General features: G+C 42.4%; 1 protein-coding gene across 1 annotated transcript in view; it reads left to right on the plus strand.

Annotated features, from left to right (window-relative positions):
* LOC122792866 (polypeptide N-acetylgalactosaminyltransferase-like 6) overlaps positions 1-21,836 on the plus strand; it is a 2,507,518-nt gene that overhangs the window by 967,720 nt on the left and 1,517,962 nt on the right. The gene's annotated exons all lie outside the window — the stretch shown is intronic.

A 21,836-nucleotide genomic window follows, 5' to 3' on the forward strand; every position in this document is an offset into this window, starting at 1 on the left:
ACAACAGCTCCTGCACCACAACAACATCGGAAAATACAACAAAGGAAGCAGGAGAAAAAGTGGAAATAAAAACATACCTCCTTCAAGGATATTATCCACAACATACCTCATCCCCACCACAGGTATGTGAAGAATATATGCATGTAATTGACTGTAGTACCTGGTCCATAATACTACAGTGTACATGTGCCAACAGGTGCTGCTGCTGTAATGATCTTCAGCTGAACAACTGCTATGGACATTAGACTCTGTCCCTGTGGGTAGTGGGCCATACCTGTCAACCATGTAGAGCAGGACCAACTGACAAGATGTATGTCAATATAGTGTGTGGTGTGCAATGGAAGGGATGCATATTACTGTGGCCAGTAGCTGGTGGTGGAAGTAATGCCATAATGATGGACATGTGGGTTCCACAGCCCACCACTTGCAGGACACTCAGGTTAACCTGTATTGTAGCATGCTATAATGCCATGGTTGTGTAATAGGGTTACCAGCAGTCTGGCCATACATATAGCCCCCTAATGTTAGGCTGTGTCCATATGTGGCACCTGTCTGTATTGTAGCAAGGCAGAACAGTGCAGCTGTGCAGGAAGGCTTTTTGAGATTTTGGACCTGATGTCTGAATGTACCCCACATATAGGTATGTATATGTATAGATAGATGGCAATACACACAGATATATAAAAACTGTCAGTGTGTGCAACATGGACGGGTGTGTCAAATATGAACCCCTTGTTGGGATCACATTGCCCTTGTCTGTGAAGTAGGGAATGGGAATATGGGGAAGTATGGCAGGTATAGTTGTGGAGGTGGTCTGGGTTGGTAGATATAGAGGACAGCCTACAGGGGTGGTATAGCACACATATGGCGGGTAAATACCCTGGATGGTGTGTGTGGTCTGTGATGTGGAAGCCCCATGGGCCCCAATATAGACACAATGGGAACAAGCCTCCGACCCACTGCTACTCACAACAGCAGTCCACATCCCAAAGGTGCCTGGCCTGGAGGCTGAGCAGGTGATGTAGCACATCCCTCATGTATCTGTGGAGCCTGCTATGGAACAGACCCTGGACCTGACCTCGGGGGACAAGATCATGTCTGTGTGTGCCCCCAAGTGGGTGGACAACATTCCATGAGTTGGTTCCACCTGAAGGTAGTGCTGGACCAGTACATGAGGAGGCCCCAGGGTGGGTCCCACATGTGATGTGGCCTGGTAACATGGGCAGATGTGTTTGGAGAGGTGGTACTGCTGGCAAATATTCCCTAAACATGCTATTGTGTCACTGTTATAGAACGTATGTGGGTAATTATAATCTACATAATCCCGGAACATGTCCAACAGCATGCATAGATATCCCCAATAACACAGAATGTCAGATGTGCAGCAATCACATAGCAAGCATACAACAGGCATATATGGAACCATAGTGGCTCTGACAATGGCATGCAGGTGAATAGCCCATAACAGGCCAGCAATGATAGTGTCCACGCAGGGAACATGGCTACAAACACATAGCACAAAGTGTGGTACAATACAATATCTGTCAAACTGGTAGGTAAGCTGTAGCCATACCTATTGGGTTGTGCGTACAGTTTGTTGTCACTGATATGTTGGGGTGGTGACAGATATGTGTATTAAGAACTGTTTTAACCTTGCTGTATGAGTTGCTCAGACCTGTTTCCATCTTTATTTTTTTCAGGCAAGATATCACATGGACGGGTTCCTGCTTATTCAGCTGCTGAAAATTAAATAGTGCTGAACTATCTAATACAGCACTATCCTGTCCTGTTTGGCTGGGCTGCCCATGAGCAGCAGGAGCGGACCACCCTGTAGAGCGACCTAGTCCACAGGCTCAATGATGTCAGATTGCACAACTGCTTCGCAATGCCCATCGGCATGCTGCTGCAGTCTGGGGGGGGGATCACCTCACAACATGGGGGGTCCATACCATCCATCTCTCTGACACATGTTAAGGAGCTCCTCGCCAGCCTTGTGGCACCTGCCCGTCCGCACATCCAACAACTGCCAGACACCATTGTAGAGGTGGGTGCTACCCACACACCAGCTGAAAAGCATGCAGGTAAGGCCAGACAGCATATTAGTAGACCACTGTTGCATATGCATCCGCATCTGTACAGGTAGATAATGCATATCTGACATGCTGACATGTCATATATATAGTTTGTTGCTGCACAGTAGTAATAAACAGATGTGCATAAGTGGTAGTATTGTGGACATGTACTGTTGATGTACTGTAATGCTGCACCCACCCTGTAGCAATGCCACAGGTGTGGTCACTGACTTAGCATTTCTCACCCTCTTATGTAGGTCCCTCTGGTATACCACCAAGGCAGCAGCCTGTAGCTGGTGAGTATGATTTATGTTAATGCTTGCCAATACACTGGGCATGTAATGGCTATGGTATATTTCATGCACACATCTAACACACCTGCCTAGAATGCATGCTGTACATGTGCACGTATTGTTGCTGTTAAATGCACAGCATCACAGTGGTGACCATGATGGGGCATTGGAAGGGTATGGCTCTGTGGTGACACCATGGCTGTGCCATATCTGGGGTACAGTTGAACACATGTCACAAGTTTGTATAACAGTTATTGCCTGTGCCACATGGACATGTGACCCGCTTGGACATGCATAATCTGCAACCTGATAGAGACCCATCCACATACATGCACACTCTTACTTGGCAACACTTGGTCTAGACCCTAGCTAGGTATGTAGTGCTACTGAAGTGTGTGTCTTTCTTTGATCACACCACACAGTGTTTAGGGTGAGGTATCTTCCAGGTTACATGTTACATGCAGAACATCCCCAGACATGTACAGTATGCTAATGGGGGATGTAATGGTTGTATATGGACAATACATAGTGTGACATACCATCATATACACATTAACAGACACATAACAGGCAAATGCATGTCTGAGAGACCTGGGTCTATTGCTGCTAACTAACTTGACTGTGTGTCCAATGAGTTACAGGTAGGTTGCACACAGCACAGGCATACCTGGGCTTGATTGTGGTATCAGTTACCTGTATGGTTGATGGTGACAGTGGTCACCATAACGTGGTACATGGGACATATACCAGGTGTGCCTTGATGTAATGACAGTGTACACAACACCCACATCCCCTAGTGGATATTGTACTCCCTGAAACCCATGATGACAAGGATATGCATCTAATGCACATGGCACAGGCATAGTAGGGTGTTGCATTGTCATGCCTCACCTATGGGCAGCGACAACACTATCTGTACTACTGTGTGGCAATGGGTATTATAATAGGTGTATGTGGCCTCTGAATGCTGTACCCTACAGATATACAGATGTGCACACATACACACACTTGACAGAACTCAAAGGGGATCCCATGCCTATCGACCCATTTGTACAACACTGTTGTGCTGGTACTGCAAGGCTCATGTAGACGGTAGAGTGAGGAGCATAACAGGGTACATACAGCAGCAGCCACAACTGACTATGGCAGTGGGTGTTGCACTGGTTGTGAAGGCCCTCATGGAATTCCTAAGTACAGGTGTACTAACACACAGACACTGCTATCCTCAGTAATGCACATGTACATATGTGTAAGTACTGGGGTGCATCACTGCAGGTGGTCATAGCTGTGTACCTAGCTATTGTCCATGGAGAGATGGATTGTGTAGGGGATATGTTTACAGTGGTATCCTGCCACCTGCCATGTTGCAGCAGGCAATCTATCAACAGACACCACTGTGGTGACCCTCAGGGTGAGAGGGACATGCATCAGCCAATCCTTTGGGTGCCTCATGCACATGGCCACTGAGTTGATCAAGTTGACATGTATGCAACACATATTACAACACATGGTTAGTGTCTGTGATGGAAAACTGTACCCAAGTGTGTTCTGTTGACTGTGGTAGTGTAGTGGACATACCCGTGGCATGTGGTTCATACAGGTGTTGTCTCCTATATGTGCCAGTTATTACACAGCTGGGCAGACATGTCAGTGTCAATCAAGCATAGGTTGCCTGTATATATCCCAGCTGGATACCTGCCATCTGCATATCTGTGCAGGGACTGACAGTCATCAGCTTGGCAAGTAGCTAAGCAGTAGGATGAATGTGTTGACAGACATTTGACAATATGTATGCCATAACTACATGTTGGAATCCCTCACTAACATGTGCTGTACAGACAGTAGTCTACAGTTACATTCCACATGTCGGATCATTATCCAATAGGGGATATGTACTGTGACACAGCTCACACACCAGGGACTCAACAGGGAGGCCTCAGAGTCCAGCTATGCCTGCAGGTGTGCTTGTTGTCAGTACTACATTTAGCAGTCTACTCGTGCCTGGGAAAGCACTGTTAACAGTAGTACCACCATGATACACTGCATGCCAGTGTGACAGCACATACCCTGGGTTACTACCCCTGTATTAAACATATTCACATGGATAACAGTGCTGTACAGATAAATCCAAAAACACCAGCACAAGAGAATTAAATCCAAACACAAACTCCAAGCACTTTACCAGTTGCCTTTATTAACGATCTGGTACCTCGGCCTTTCGCCTTCAAAGGATCACAAAAAGTGTATGCATTACCATAAATATACACACACAAACACACACACACACACACACACACACACACACACACACACACACACACACACACACACACACACACACACACACACACATAAATTGATAGCAATTATCACAGATACCTAATATCAATTAATTAATCAGATGCTGATGTAATCACAAAATTAAAGTGACATTTACAATTGATTCAAAAAAGGAACAATATATCATAATAAACCACATAAGAAACGTTAAACAACATCCATAATAATATCATACTAATAATTATTAGGGTATAAACTAAATACCTAGTTCCAAATTAAGCCCATGGGGCTTCAGAGTTTTAAATTTTAGAATCATTTTAGTCTCCAATTCAAGTAATTTCTGAGAATAATTCCCCCCTCCTCCAGTAAAAAATGGTTTACCCAGTATACAAAATCTCAAGCTATTTGGGCAACCATCATGTTTATCAAGAAAATGTTTGGCCACAGGGCTAATTTCATTATGGTTTCTAATATCTTTTAAATGCTCTAAGATATGAATTCGAACCATCCTTTTTGTTTGCCCTATGTACCAAATACCTACACATGAACAACCTAAAATATATACTACTCCTATAGATCTACAATTGAAGTAAAATCTAGGGGCAAAAGGTATGCCATTAATCCTATTCACATTAATAACCCTCTCACAGAGACTACAGTGACCACAAGGATGTGTGCCTGATGGAAGATTATGCTTTTCATCCCCTTTCAAGAAGTTATAATTCAATAACTCTTTTAAATTTTCCCCCTCTTATAGGAAAAAGTTATATGTTTAGGAAAAAGATGACCTATATTCTCATCCTCACTAATTATATACCAATATTTTCTCACTATCTTCACTAGTTCATCAGATATAGGGGAAAATTTCGTGACATAGAATAACCTCTCCTCATCATCACACTCTTTACTATTAGATACTGTAAGGTTAGATCTATCCAAGGTGCTCCTAGTATTTCGATACTCACAAGAATTGACAATCCCAAGTAACCTATTTTTACATTTTAACAAATGATCCTTGTCATAACCCCTCTTAATCAACCTCAACTCAACATTATTTAGTTCATTATACCTCTCCATGTCATCCTTGTGGTCACTGTAGTCTCTGTGAGAGGGTTATTAATGTGAATAGGATTAATGGCATACCTTTTGCCCCTAGATTTTACTTCACTAGTATGGTCAAAAATTCTTTTAAATTCACCTGAGGGTAATGAACGCAATAAATGCCCAGGATGCATGTTACTCGCATGTAGGAACATATTTACTGAAGTACTTTTCCTAAACGGCCTATAGCCAATGTGTTCCTCATCATGATATAGCGTCACATCCAAGAAATTAATCCTTTCCCTATTATATTCATAAGAGAACGTTAGTCCATGTTCATTCTTATTCAAAATATCAAAAAAAATCCAAAAAATTACAAATGTCACCCCTACAGATCAAAAACAAGATCATCAATAAAATGCTTATATAGTGCAATGTTCTTTTTATAAAACAGAGTGGGATAAATAAATTGCCTTTCAAAAAATCCCATGTACATAATGGCATATGAGGGCGAAAAAACAGCCCCCATTGCTGTTCCTTTTAATTGCAAAAATAATTCATTATTAAAGCAAAAATAGTTATGGGTAAGACAAAATTCAAGTAAGTTAACCAAAAAAGTGGTTCTAGGTCCATCACCCATCATCTCCATCACTGCTTCCAAACCCCATCTTTGTGTTTGGATTTAACAGTACTGTACAGGTCTCATATACTTGTGTGTCCCAAACATGACACTCACACCCCTTGCTACCTTAATGACAGCACATAGGTACATGTATTGTACATGGCATTACATACACTTATCACAGATGTCATTTCCTTAGTATGTTAATGGACTGAGTGGTGAGAACTGGTTACCAGGGCTAAGCCATGCTTAGCAGGTATCAACATTACTCCAATATAACAACTAATCTGATTTGCGCACTGGTAAGCAAAGCCTAAATGGAAAGCTGCTCAAAACTGCATTAACCACTATGTATCCTTCAGCCCTTGTTCTGCCCAGCAACAATATGAACAGCCCTTGCAGGTCTTGAACCCAGGACCCTGTGCAGTATAGTCACAACACTTAACCACTACATGATGACCACTGTGAAGACAGCTGTTGTTTTTCCAATATATTTGTCAATTGACATATTGATTAGTATTGACCAATTGCCTTTACTTCCACAATTGTGTAGTACTTGTTATTAATATGACTATTGCATCACATATGTTGTTATATCATAATGTACACATATCAGATACATACGGTGAGATATATCTGGGAAGGTATACACAACTGTGATGTTTACACATGACAGGAATATGGATCTATACATATACATATGTTGATATATGTCTACATGTACATACACATATATATTCATACATATGTCTGTATGCGCATCTGTATAGTGTATCATATATATAACCATGTGTAGATCTCATTATATATATATATATATATATATATATATATGTAAATATATAAATATATATATATATATATATATATATAGAGAGAGAGAGAGAGAGCTATATATGTATGCACATCCTATGTGTACAGATATGCCTATTTATGTAGATATATATGTAGATATCCATAAGTATATGTGCATAGGTATCTATATCTGTATATGTGTAGACATATATTGCTGTGTATATGTATATATGTGATTATATGTATATACATCTATGTATGTCGATATGTGTATAGATCTATATAGATATATGGATAAATATATATATAAATATATGTTCACCATATGTCCAGAACATGGGGTGGAGTGCTACCTCAACCCCAATAGTCCCAACCTCTTAGTGCAAGGGGATTTCAGGTATGTATTGCAAGTATATATGTAGACTGTTGCTACTGTAATAGGGGTTGTCTTAACAGACATCTTGTGTGTGGGAGGTCACATCTGCTTTTTAAATGTGCACCATTGGCTATGGACAGACATCCTAAGGACATCATAGTACCACTGCTAGCACAGTAGTGATCCTGTGGACTACAGCAGAGATATGACCAATATATGCGGACATCTGGCACTTTGTGTTCAGTCCAGAGGTGTATACATATCCCCTTCATGCGAGACATGTGGACCACACCTCTCAATGTGGATATTAATAGCCGTGTACATGGGTATATCATGTAAATACTGGACTACATATGCCCACACAGTTTATGCATGCCCACATACCAGTCTGTCCTGACACATAATACCTGGTGGTGCAGGGGTCACATGGCCACATACTACCCAGTAGTTAGTGACAGACATCTGTACAGAATCCCACTGCTTTGTCAAAAATACACAACAGTTATGGTGGCCTGGCAGCAGTATGTCTTGCAAATAACTGGACATATCAGCACACTGAGTAATTACACTAGGCTTCTAGGCATCTCACAATGCACTGTGCAGACTACAGGCAGACTGCCACAACACTGGACTACATTATGTATGGGAGACTGCACATGTACCTGCGATTATAGCGGGCTCTACATGCATGTCTCAGCACAGAGTAACAGACACCTGTTTGAAAGTGGATACCCACAACCAATGTAAACACAGCCACAGCCAAATATGGTACACATGCTTAATATGACCCTATATGGACTGTCTAATAAACACCATTCTCATATGTGCCACTCACACAGTGACCCTACATTCACTGGGTCATGGCACTGTGTGGTCCGATGGCTGTCTATGGTATGGGACAGTTGTGTATCTGGCCCTACAGACATGTGAGCCAATAGGGTACCATTCACTGGAGCAGCATGTCACATCAGATAGAACAGGACCGACAACAATGGCAATGTGCAATACACATACTGTTGACAATCAACCTAGGTACACAGACCGCAGTACTGTACACACAACCACAGAATGGCCAAGCTATGTCCTCAGAAACAACCCCTACTATACATAACATGTCTAGCAGTCTGATATCTGACTGGCTTGTTATCAAATATGATGTCAATAAATAAGTGCCCCAATATTGGCATGTTGCTGTGATAACCTCATACATTTACTGTTGTACCAGGGTTTGTTGTGACATATGTCCTATGAGGGATATGAAGTCAGTAACTCTCATGGCTGTCAGCATGTACTGACTGCAATGCTCACACTATGCTTCTGCAGTTCTCAGATAGGTGTTCTGTGAGTAACACAAGAAACAAAAGGCTCCACACACTGCCCAATCTGCAGATGACCTTACAGATGGGGGTTTCCTCATAAACATAGCATTGTCATGACAGGTATTAAAACATGTAGACCAGCCATATCTACACACACCCTGTTAAACCGACATTACTCCAAATGCAGAATAGCAACACTTACATTCTGTATTCATGTCAGGCACATCCCCCTCCTATGTGTTGGCCTGTTTCCACAGTGTATGTTGTTAGAGGTAAATCCCAAATCCATCTATGATGCTGTTTGCCAAACACCAGATCTAGGTCCTGCATACAGTGAATGAAAAGGCCCAACGCCAACATGATATTTCTAGATATTGGAGTGTGTTTCCATGCAATTGGCTATGGGAATGTTACCACAGCTATTCCACATGCAGTCAGCTAGAGGAGGTATGCAATTCTTGCAGAGGCCATCAACTGATCATGAGCAGAAAGTGTAAAACACAAGCTGCTGCCTAAGCAAAGCAGGTGTAGTTCTCCACATCCACCCGAGAGGGAGTGAGAGAGACAGACAGAGACAAAGTAAGTCAGGGAGGGGGTGGGAAAGTAAACACCTACCAGTACAGGATTTCAAACCCCTGACTATATATTGCTATTGCATGTCTCTGCAGTTATTGCATGCACCACATAGCTTACATGTTGAGTCGTTGTCCAAACATATATGTGATGGTGAGTGACATCTGCAACAGTGATAAGTAATGATATGGTAGGTGTAGTACACGTGCCTGTCCACATGAACAGGTCTCAGTGTCAAAACAGCCACACTCTCTCGGGGACACACACACACATTGACAGACTTGGCAGGGTCAGGATTACACTTCCTAACTAGTTAGTTTGCCGCAATACAGTAATGTGCAGGTATCACATGCACCACAGGGATTATATGGAGGTTATAAGGGCAAAGGGTATGTGAAGGTGTCTGACATCAGGCAGCATGCTTCAGTATGCCAATGGGAGTTGTAGTGAGTGTGAATGTGGTCAAAAGCATCATACACCACACACACACACACACACACACACACACACACACACACACACACACAGACACAGGGTGCCAATACTGACATGCATACGTGCATTGCTTCACGGGTGTGTAGTGATTCACTGTGCCAGAAGGCTATACAAGGCGAGGTGAAGGGTATACCTTGGCATTAGGATACATGACAATGGTCTGTAATGGGCCTTAGGGGTATAGTGTGTGGATTGGCCCACCCAGGTGTGTATTGTATTCACCATCCAGTCACCTGGGTAACTATGTGTGGTCATTGCTGTGCAATGCTTGACATGTATGTGTTCTATCGTCCATGGCATGGATGGTGTCTGGGATGTGCACACATCCCACATGCATGTACAGTGACATGTGAACTGTACCTAGGGAGTCTGGCCCATGTTGTGTACACAGATTGTTATCATCAGATTTGCCAGTCCCGGACTCATGTGGCGGGAACTGGTAAAGGACAGCAGGTTGACCCTGCACCTACATTGACAGCATGATACAGGTAATCCCTGGTGTCAGTGACATCTGTCCATACAAGGCATGTGTTTAAGGCATGGTATCTCCTTTGTGGTTCACATTTGATGGCACCACAGGTGTTGCAGGCATCCAGTGGGGAACATAGTGAAGGCGCACTGTCTGCATGTACAGGGTGCCATGCCCTCTGCAGTCCACTGCAATCACACCATGGTTACTATCTGTGGGCAATATGCAGGGTACTACCAACATAGTGGTTGTTGCCTAGGCAAGTGTGTTTGTGTATGAGAAATTGGTTTAGAGTGTTCTCTGGGTAATAGAAAGGTTGTGAACTTTGTTTGCCAGGCCTTGATGACATATGTAGGGGTATGGATTGGCACCCCAGCCTCTCGGCTATTTCACATCTGTTATCCTTGTGAGGTGGACATTGTGACATATAATAGGGCCACCATATAAGAAATTTGCAAAACCCGCTCCACAATGAGTCCAGTTGTTACACACTCACAGCCACCTCCACACAGGATACGAATGACAAAGACAGACACACACACACACATACACACACATGCCATGTTTGGGATTAGAACTCCTACCTAACTAGTTTATTACACTACAGCATTTTGCAGTTATAGGATGCACCCCAGAGATTACTGGAGGTACTCTTTCCCCAAAGGTGTATTTCACTGGGAATGACATTAGCAGGCTTGCCAAAGAAGGTCAATTGACGTTGTAGTGACTGTGAATGGCCTAAAAAGCACTGCACCCTACACAAACATCCAAACTTGCCATGTGGAGGATTAGAACCCCTACCAAAGTACTATATCACACTACAGCATTACTTTGTTATAGGATACACCACAGATATTACTTGACTACACCTTTCCCAAAGGTGCATTTCACAGTGAATGACATCAGCAGGCTTGCCAAGGTAGGACATTTGAATTGTAGTGAGTGTGACTAGCCTAAAAAGCATTGCTCCCTACACATACAGAGACACACACAGTTGCCATGTCTGGGATTAGAACTCCTACCAAACTAGACTATCACACTACAGCATTATGCATTTATAGGATGCACCACAGAGATTACTCCTTTTCCAAAGGTGCATTTCAAAGTGAATGACATCAGCAGCCTTGCCAAAGTAGGGGATTTGAATTGTAGTGAGTGTGACTAGCTTAAAAAAGCATTGCTCCCTACACAGAAACACACACAGTTGCCATGTCTGGGATGAGAGCTCCTACCTAACTAGTTTATCACACTATGGAGATTACTGGGTTACTCTTTTCCCAAAAGTATATTTCAAAGTGAATGACATCAGCAACCTTGCCAAAATAGGGCATTTGAATTACAGTGAGTGTGATTAGCCTAAAAAGAATCGCTGTCTACACAAAGACACACACACATACAAACAGTTGCCATGTCTAAGATTAGAACTCCTACCTAACTAGTTTATCACACTACAGCATTACGCAGTTATAGGATACGCCATGGAGATTACTGGGCTACTCCTTTCCCAAAGGTGTACTTCAAAGTGAATGACATCAGTAGGCTTGTCACAGTAGGGCTATTGGGAAGGCAGTGTGTGTGCATGGGCCATAACCCATTCATATAGAGGTAGACACACCACACTCAGATACACGCAGGTTTATATTCTGCAGGTACGTGTATACAACTTCTAGATGACTACTGCCTTCTACAGTCATGTTGCACAGCTAGCACTTGCACCACAGAGTCTGTAATGCTGAGGGATACCAGTGGTTAATTTCTACAGTGAGTGACATTTACACATCATGTGGTTGTAGCCATTTGGCTGTGTGCTGGGTGGGGCAGGCCTCATGGTGGAAGACTCTTTGTCACTGTCACTCTCTTCCACACATCTATGTATGTGTACTTTTGGCATATTATAGTGTGTTGTCATTGGATATATGTGTGTATTCCTATCCAATGTGTGTGCAAAGCATGGCTGGTGCATACTGAGGAGTGTATGCACTAACATCTGCAACTGTCAGATATGTATGATCCACTGTTGTTGACAGACATGGGGTTCATTTGTTTAAGTATGTGAGCATGCCCAATATGACCTTTCAGTATGTTGTTGTCTGGCATTGCCTTCATTTCTCTAAGTGTGTGAGGATGCCCAGTAGGCTCTTCTGTATTGAATGTGTGGATCCATTCCAGGTAGTTTGTACTCCAGTGCAGACCTTTGTGTTCTACACCTACAGGTAGCAAACTGATTCAGCAGGATATCTGTAGATCAGTTGGTAATATGGGGTCAAACTGTGCAATGGGTAGTGTGTACTGGAGGTGATTGTGTCGGTGCTGCTTCTGATACATGGTACTGGTGTTAGCAGAGATATTCAGACATGTGTACTGTTATACACTGTGATGTTTTATGTCCTCAAGTACTGTCAGGTGGACATTTTTTCTTGCAGTTATGTCCTGGGGAACACAGGGGGAATGCAGCTGTGTCCAGTATTGTGGTCAAACACCTATATAATCATGGAAAGTTATGCCATTCTGGAGGGGTAACTGCAGACACTTGCTGCTGGGTCTGTGTATCCAGTTCAGCACCTTGGTACAGTGATGGCAGAGGATCCCATATGTGTACATCCATCGACATGACACTCTGGCCTTATCTTGCTGTGGCAATACTTCACAGCTATACAGATTCACACAAATTACCCAGAGGCAGGGGTCATAATTCAGGACATTACCTCTATTGTGGTGTTTGGGCAGCTTTGTAGCCACCCATGTTTGTGTTTGCAGCCAGGGATAGTATGTGCACATGGCTGTGTGTTGGACTTTGCACATTCAATGCTGCCCATGCTCTTACCCACCCATCTATTATTTGATTCTCTTCCATACATTATGCATACATTCTCTGATACTTTCCCTATAGTTATCATCTCATCACAGCTGTATTTTGCTGTTGGTCCACAGTTCATGCAGTGGGACATGGTGGACATCTTACTGTGGTTTGCCCACATGGCTTTGCATATGGCTTATGTGGAGTGTGTTATGTTGTTATTTAGGTGTCCATGACATAACAGACATTGGCAGTATGGGAGAGATGCAGGCCTTTGGGAGAGGTCTGTAGGCCATTTGGTGGTGATGCATGCCAGCTGTAGCAGGCCATTGCATTATGTCAGTCCTACAGTCCCAGACTGCCATACAGTATATTCCCCTGGGGTGACAGGGTAGGTGTTCTAGGTGTTCATGCCAATACTTTCTATCAGTATTGATCAGGTGGTGTGGATACTAGCAGGGTACTGCTTACAGGTAAGGACACATCTGCATGGGACACCGACACTGCATGCTGCCTTCTTTTGCTATTGCCATACACAGGTGGGGATCATATTGTATCCATTCCCAACAGCAGGGATACGATCAGAGAGGTACCTGTGGGTGGTGTTTGGGTGAGCTGGGTGCATGTGTGCTACGGACACTACTTGCATCTGACTCACAGATATGCATGTGGCATTCCAGTTATGCTGACTTGTGCAGGGACATCAGCCAGTTCCCAATACATCAGTCCTATCACCTTTGTGATCTGCAAGTTTTCGGACAGACAACATTGATATTCCCTACTACAAGCCCAGATAATGTGAGGCATACCTGTATGTACAATTCCAAGTGTGTGCCCATTTCACAGTTACACATTATATACTGTATGACTGAGGTAATTTTCCCTGTGTACTGCTTGTATATCAAGCCCAATAGTCATGCCATGTCCACCTTTCAGATGGTGACACATATTACCGCCATACATTTACAATGGCTTACTGCTAGCATGTGTTATACTGGGGAGCATTGTCTTTGGCACTGCAGTTGTGAGGACTTGGCCCTGGCATCGGAAGTAGTGGGCAATGGGCACCAGGTCACACCTCAACATGCATACATACTGTCCACTCTCACACAATATGAAACACACACCTACCTAACACACGCATACCTGCATATTTTACAAATGCTACAATCTATTCTGCTACCTTGGCCACTTCAGGTCATCTGTGTTCCAGTGGAATTATACCTACACATACATGTTACTACATGTCTACATCGGATTGGAGGGGTGGAACACCTGACTGTTACTATATTTCTACATGAGATCGGGGGGGGGGAACACCTGACTGTTTCTACATTTCTACATAGGAATAGGGGCAGGACACACCCGACTGTTTCTACATTTATACATAGGAATGGGGGAGGACACATCCAACTGTTTCTACATTCCTACATAGGATTGGGAGGGCACACCTGACTGTTTCTATATTTCTACATAGGATTGGGGGGTCACACCTGACTGTTACTAGATTTCTACATAGTACTGGGGGAGAAACATCTCATTGTTTCTACATTTCTACATAGGATTGGGGTCACACCTGAATGTTTCTACATTTCTACATAGGAATGGGGGGGCACACCTGACTGTTTCTGCATTTCTACATAGGATTGGGAGGGCACACTTGACTGTTACTACATTTCTACATAGGATTGGGGAGCACACCTGACACTTGTACACATTTGCTATGACTGTACTGGTATGTCAGGTACTCCATTTCATTCTGCATTCTAACCTATCATGCTGACTACAGGCATATCAGTGCACTACAGGTCTTAGGTTTGATTGACCTACATACCAGTATCTGACTTCTTACCCATCAGATCTAGCATCCCACTGCCTGACCTGATGTAGTCTGTCTGTGTAGGCCTGGCGGGAGGTTACCTATAGCCATCATTCAGAGACCTTAGCACAGCCTTTGTTTGTGTTTGTCTACACCTGTCCTGCTGGCTGAGACTGTTGTTGGGTATGTGAACCTCCCTGACTGGCATGTGTGTGTCATATGGACACACATGTGGCCCAGTACATTTCCTGCAGTGAGTTTTGTCACCATGTGTAGTACTGGCTACTATGGTGACACCAGTATTTGTTACTGATCTCATGCTACCAATATAGGTGTCTTCTATCTGCTGGCATCCCATTCAGACACCCAATTCCCTTGCATTCTCACATCCATACCAGAGATACAAGTAACAAGACATACTACTCAATTTGGCAATTGGTAAGGAGAGTGACATACCTCGTGGGTGTGCCAGTATTGAGGATGGTGCTGGAGGGCTGCCTATGTTGGATGCTCATAGTACACTCCCTATACATGGCTGAGCACAGGTAGTGTCATGTTTGGCATCCCTTTTACTGTATGTGTGAGTCAGAGAGAGAGGTGTCATTCCCTGGGTCCCTACTGTGTCAGTGTATGTGCTATGAGTTGCCTCTTTGCCAAGGCCAGGACATACTGGGCACACCTCCATCTGCCTGCTGGGGCAGGCTCAGCTTGTTCCTCCTACGTGGCACTCTGTGCCTGTGCAGGCCTCGGCATTGGTGGGGGGCTGTGTGGCCCTGCCCCATGCTGTTTCTGCTGCAGCTGTTTCTGCAGGATCATATTGTGTAGCATGACACATACGATGACAATTTAGGTACATGTAACTGTTGAGTATTGCAAGGCTCCAAAGGATGTGTCCAGGCACTGGAACCATGTCTTGAGCATCCCAAAAACACACTCTATTAAGATTCTAGTCTGTGCATGTGCCTTATTATGGAGTTCTTGTTCAGGTGTGTGTGCATTTCTGATGGGTGTCATCAGCTACGGCTCCAGTTTATAACCAGCATCCCCCACTAGGTGACTGTAAGGGATATCCCCATTGGCAAATCTCTGGTACACCTGCGTCAGTTGCCAGATGAGGGAATCATGACAGCTTCCAGGGCAGCCAGCAGACACATTCATTTTAATGCCCTGGGCATTGCAAACAAACTGGCAGTTGATGGAGGGGAATCCCTTGTGGTTGATGTAGACCCTGCCCCGCTCACTGGGTGGTACTTTGATGCATATGTGCAAGCAGTCTATAGCACCCACTACCTCAGGGTATTCTGCTATTTGGTGGAAGAGATGCATATTGCTGGCCAACACCTCATGGGTGTTGTGGAAATATAAGTGTTCACTGGCATGTGCTGACATGGCATCCAGGAACTGGTGGAATACCCTGGATGCTGATGCCTGTGAGATCCCCATGATATCCCCAGTTGGTCTTTGGCAGGTACCTGTGGTTAGTATTCCTAGGCCTACACATACCTTGGTATCCACAGGGATGGGTTCCCCCTTGTTAGTTCTGTGTGTAAAGCATGGCCGTCACAGCTCAACAATTTGCTGTAGGAGGTCCCTGCCCACCCTATAGTGCTCCACTGTCTCCAGCTCATGTAGCCCCTGGTAGGTTACCCTGGGTCTGTACACCCTTCTCCACCTTTTCACTGTGGGTTGGTTGACAACATTCTCATCCTCACCTCCCTCAGCCTCTTCCACATGCTGATGTTTAATAGCTGCTGCAGCCCCTATCATTTTGTTGTTTTTGTTTGTTAAAAGTTTCCCGCTTGCATATATCAGTGGTGTAGAGTATGTGGGAAAAACCAGATGGAAAGGTGTTTGCATAGTTTATAGTAGTGTTCTTGGCTGGGCTGGTCTGCTGCCTGTGTAATTGGCTGATTCTGATGCATTTCTTCTGCCAGCTATGCTAGTTCACCTAGATTACCTTCCTTCTGCTGTTTTCCCTTCCCATTGCCTTCCTGTTTAAGCCCAGGGGCACGTCTCGCAAACACAGTGCTCAAATGTGCACAGAGCTGCTATTTCCTGGTTTACTTTTGTTTTCCTTTAAAACCTGTTGCGCAGCGGACGCACCCGCTTAGGCAATGTAAAGAGTGCTAGGCAGCCTCAGGCACACACCCTTGCTTAGCTCTGCTAAGCTAAGGGCAAACCTGAGCCACAGGGCTCCAGTCCTCTTACAGCATGCCTGGCACCCACCCAGGATGTCAGCTAACTCCTAGGCTTGCACCAAGCTATTCCTCCTCTTACACTGTTGGGTGCTGACTAGCATGCAGGGGAAATCTGGGATTCAGTATCATTCCCCTCACATGCATAGGATTTCCTGCTGATGCATAGTTACAGGTCCCACACTGAGCCTTCCCCCTTAGCAACCACTATTCACCTTCCATGTTGTCTTCTGCCTGCCATTGAGTATTATGGCAAAATAGTGATTTTGGTTAGAATGCTTATTTTAGGATTTTTTTTAATTTTTCGCCCCATCCCATTTGCGCGTCGCTGCCCTACGCTTAAATAGCCGAGATTGGCTAAAAAAAAAAAAAATTAAAGTTCATTTTTTTTTATTTTTGCAACTGTTTTCCATGCCAATAGCCATACATTTGGTGATTGGCATTCTTTCTACATAATATACACCCTTTATTTGGAGCTGTCACAGCTCCGTTTTGTAGTTTGCAGAAATGTACTCGGTTACTAACCGAGTACATTTCTGCAGATTACACTAGTCCTGCACGGCTGGCTTACTGCTTCCTGGATCACAAATTCATCTCATTTGCATGGACTTCACCTGCAAATGAGGTAATTTGCATATAGGAGCTGAGTCCATGCAGGACTAGTGCAGGAGTGCTCATGCACGTCCCTACAGCATATTCTTGGATCACACGGCAGACATATTGGCTGCTGGAGCTCCTGCACTAGTCCTGCTCACCGTGCAGGGCTTGCTGAATCTGGGAGCTTGTCTGTTTGCATGCCTTCCAGTATTACAGTGGATTCACACACACACACACACACACACACACACACACACACACACACACACACACACACACACACACACACACACACACACACACACACAAACACACACACATACAAATCTTACAAGCCAGACTGATGATTGTTTTACTGTAGTCAAGTGACAGTAGTGTACAGCTGCTTTCACATAAAGTCCACCAGCCACAATAATCAGTTTTCATTTTTAGACCACAAATTCATCTTTTCTTTGAATGTTTGATGTTCTTCATCAGTAGGATTCCTTTTACACCCACTTATATTAATCCATCTAAGAAATTGTAATGTCTAAAGTATTGCAATTACAGCACTCTTCACTTTTTTGAGTTGTTATTCATTACATGTCTATAGAAGCACTTTCTGTGGGTGTATGTACTTCAATATTATCTGGAACTGTTTATCTTACATTCATATGCATGTTTTTTCCATCCTTAAAAAATAAGGATAATCTCATATGTTAGAGTATGCCCCCTGTCTTCTTTAGCAATTCTATAACTGCATTTTTTGTATTAGAACTGCACTCCACAGATTTTACCGTATAGTCAGGATGTAAATCCTAGTCAAATAAGGCAAGTATATTTCTTTGCCACTAAAAGCAGCCAATAATGTTTTACTATGTGGCCTTGATTGTTTATATCAGTAGTCCACAGCTAAGCATTGACTTTTTTTTTACATATATATTAGGGACTGCTACCACCTTGTGCATAACAAATTATGGCCAGTAGTTATAGTCACTTTCTCAAATGTGATAGGGGTATTCTTCATGCTTATGAACGAACGTAGCAGAGGCACAATTCATAGAGGCCATTTATGTTAATGGGTAAGACTTGAAAAATAATGAGATGCATACAAGAAATTTTGCAGACCGCAGTATGCTAATGAGGTGGTTTTGCAATTCATAGTCTGACATCTGAGCAATATGCACACCCCTTGTTAAATGTGGGCATCACTTCTGATACTGGAGTTGCAGTCTGTAAACTTGCCCCCAGTTATCCCATCAGTTGTTTTCCAGGTGTGCACATGCACTTCCCTGACAAAAAAATGAATTATTTCTTCAAGCAATCCCTTCAGTAGTTTGTATTAAACATGCACAAACACTAAAATGACACAATAAATTATTTTGCTCATTGATCACATCAGCAGTCTGGTCATGTATGCACAAGCACTTCTCTGAAACACAGAGTAGTTACTTCCCCAAGCAACCCTTTCAGTAACATTTCCTAGTATGCATAATCGCCAAAATGAAAATGTTCACAAATGAACTGTTCAGTAACATGCCCTGGTATGCTTAAGTACCAAAATCAAACATTCACCCAAGCAACACTTAAAAAAAAAATCCAGATATGCATAAACATTAAAACGAAACATTTTCCCAAGTGACCCCTACAAGAACATGCCATAGAATGCACAAGCACCAAAATAAAACATTCATCCAAGCAAGCCCTTCAGGACCATGCCCTGGTATGCCCCAGCACCAAAATGAAACATTTCCTCAAGGGACCACCTTCAGTAACATGCCTTGCTATGCACAAACACCAAAATAAAACATTCACCCAAGTGACACCCAATATCTAGTTTCCCCTACATTCTGCTTTGATACTTAGTTTAGTAGTGTTACAAAACAGAACAGTCTAGAAACAGTTATTAAATTCAGTATGCCATATGCAAATCAGAGATAATACAATAGCTTATAAAATGGCTTTTAAAAAAGTCATAAAGGTTAGTACTAAGAGTAGACTAAATGTACACCATGTACACATTCTATATTCAGGTACGTCCTTGCCACATTGCTCATTCTGTCTACTCACTAAGGAAAGCAAGTGTAAACTTAATGTATACTTAGTGGCAACTTTTATGAATCCCAGGGAAAGTTACCACTGCTTATTAAGGTTGGGATCTGTTCACAGAATTTCTTTCCCTTTCTTCTCAGTGTTGTGACCTAAACATTTAAAGGTGAAATTTTAAGGCATATGTGACTATAAGTAAGTTAAGAATTTTTTTATTGATCAAATATTTTATTACCTTTGCTCAGAGAAGTTCACATTAAGCTGAAGTACATTTCATGCAGAAAGTCAGCCCAATCTGCAATCATAAAGCAATCAAAATTAAACATTATTGTTATTGACAAATACCTCATAAGTTTAGAAGCTCATAAAAGATTACCAGGTTAATTGCTTGAGAGCCCTTACAAGCCTAGCCAGTATGATTTTGCCCAATATATGGCCTTAGGGCAAGAGCATGGCTTAGGTTTGTGTCTGTGCCTTCAGCATCTTACAGACTGCTCCTTTACATAAGGGACACAGGCTCTACACCAGGTATGAATTTATGAGTCCCCGCCCATTGATCCCAGTTTTGTTTAAAGAGGGCCAGGGAGGGGCTCTGCTTAATATGAATAAGAAGTCTGTTCCAAAGGAGGGGCAATCACTGAGACCTATATCTGTCTCTCCTCAGAGTAAAGACATTAAAGCCTTTCAGCACAACCACCTTATTTATATATAGTAAATTCACTGCTAAAAATAGTGCACGAGTCAAAAAACAGTATTATTTCATAAAGCACCTTGCTTTTGGCATACTTGAAATTTCATAATTTGTTACTGAAGTACTTCAACAATGCTATTGTTTGATTAAGAAGGATTTCTCCCATGACCTGTGATGTAACTTTCATTGTTACATTTATATGCCCCTATGAAGAATTGTTGAATGCATAATGAAATGTGGGATGCTAGCAAAGTTAATTATAGAAGGTTAGAACATGTTTTTCATACAACAAAAGTAGTTAGAAGTGAGAGCTATCAATAAATTAAGGCTTGGCATGAAACCATAGGTGGAACTGAAATACAAAGAAGGAAACTAAAAGAACAGCATTGCAATTTTATTCAGGAGAAAAGTAGTAAAAACATGGAAATAAAAAACAAGTATGAAGACAAATTATTTGTGGATGAACAATTTGGAGAAGGGGTTTTACATGGAGAACAGTGAATATTTTGGAGCCTGTTTATGTAATTAAAGCTACTTTTACAAAATTATTTTTGAATAAGAAACTAGAAAGGGTAAGTGTAGAAGTAGCCTGGTTATTTTTTGATTTATAGGGGAAAGAAAATCCAGTTAACTCTACGTACCTTAACTGAAAAGTACAATGCTGGAAAAGGAGTCTGGGAAACAACTGGTCTGATGAGAGGCAAAGGACTATAGTCTAAAGATGGAAGTCTTATAAACTGAACCTCTGTTTGGAGGTAAAGGTTATGAGAAGTACTTGGAGAGTGATTCAGAAATTATCGCTGTGTAAAAAATATATTTTTTTCTTTCTTTCTATTTTTTTTTTTTTTTATTATTAGGACCATACTTAGTTGACTAAACATTAATCCATGATGAAAAATAATTCCAGAGAAATGTGTCTGGGAATTTAAAATCTGACAGTTTGGTCTACAATCATATTTAGGGTAATCCCATAATACTTAGAAAAAATCATGTCTTGTTATTTACTAATTTATATATCTAAGATAAAAAGCATAGTAGAATAACACAAAAACATGCATAGCAATAAAATAGTAAGCAGTTTCCAAATATATCAAAATTGTGGGACAGTGATAAAATAGATTAACAGCAACTATTTAATTCCATAAACTGCAATCCCTTAATCAGAAAAGATGGATTACCAGCAGCTATTTAATTCCATAAACCTAAAAGCAGTTTACCAGAAAAAAAAAAAACTAAGTGGCACAGATATAGCAGCAAATATACTAAGCCATGGAAGCCTTATGATTCCAGGTGCACCAGAGACGTCACTAATAAATGTCCTACAGGATTATACTATGGAAATAGTTCCTATAAAGTGATTTGTCACTATTCTTA

The sequence above is a fragment of the Protopterus annectens genome, chromosome 2.part0 (genome assembly GCF_019279795.1).
Source record: "Protopterus annectens isolate FY-2018-M chromosome 2.part0, PAN1.0, whole genome shotgun sequence".
Taxonomy (NCBI): domain Eukaryota; kingdom Metazoa; phylum Chordata; order Ceratodontiformes; family Protopteridae; genus Protopterus; species Protopterus annectens.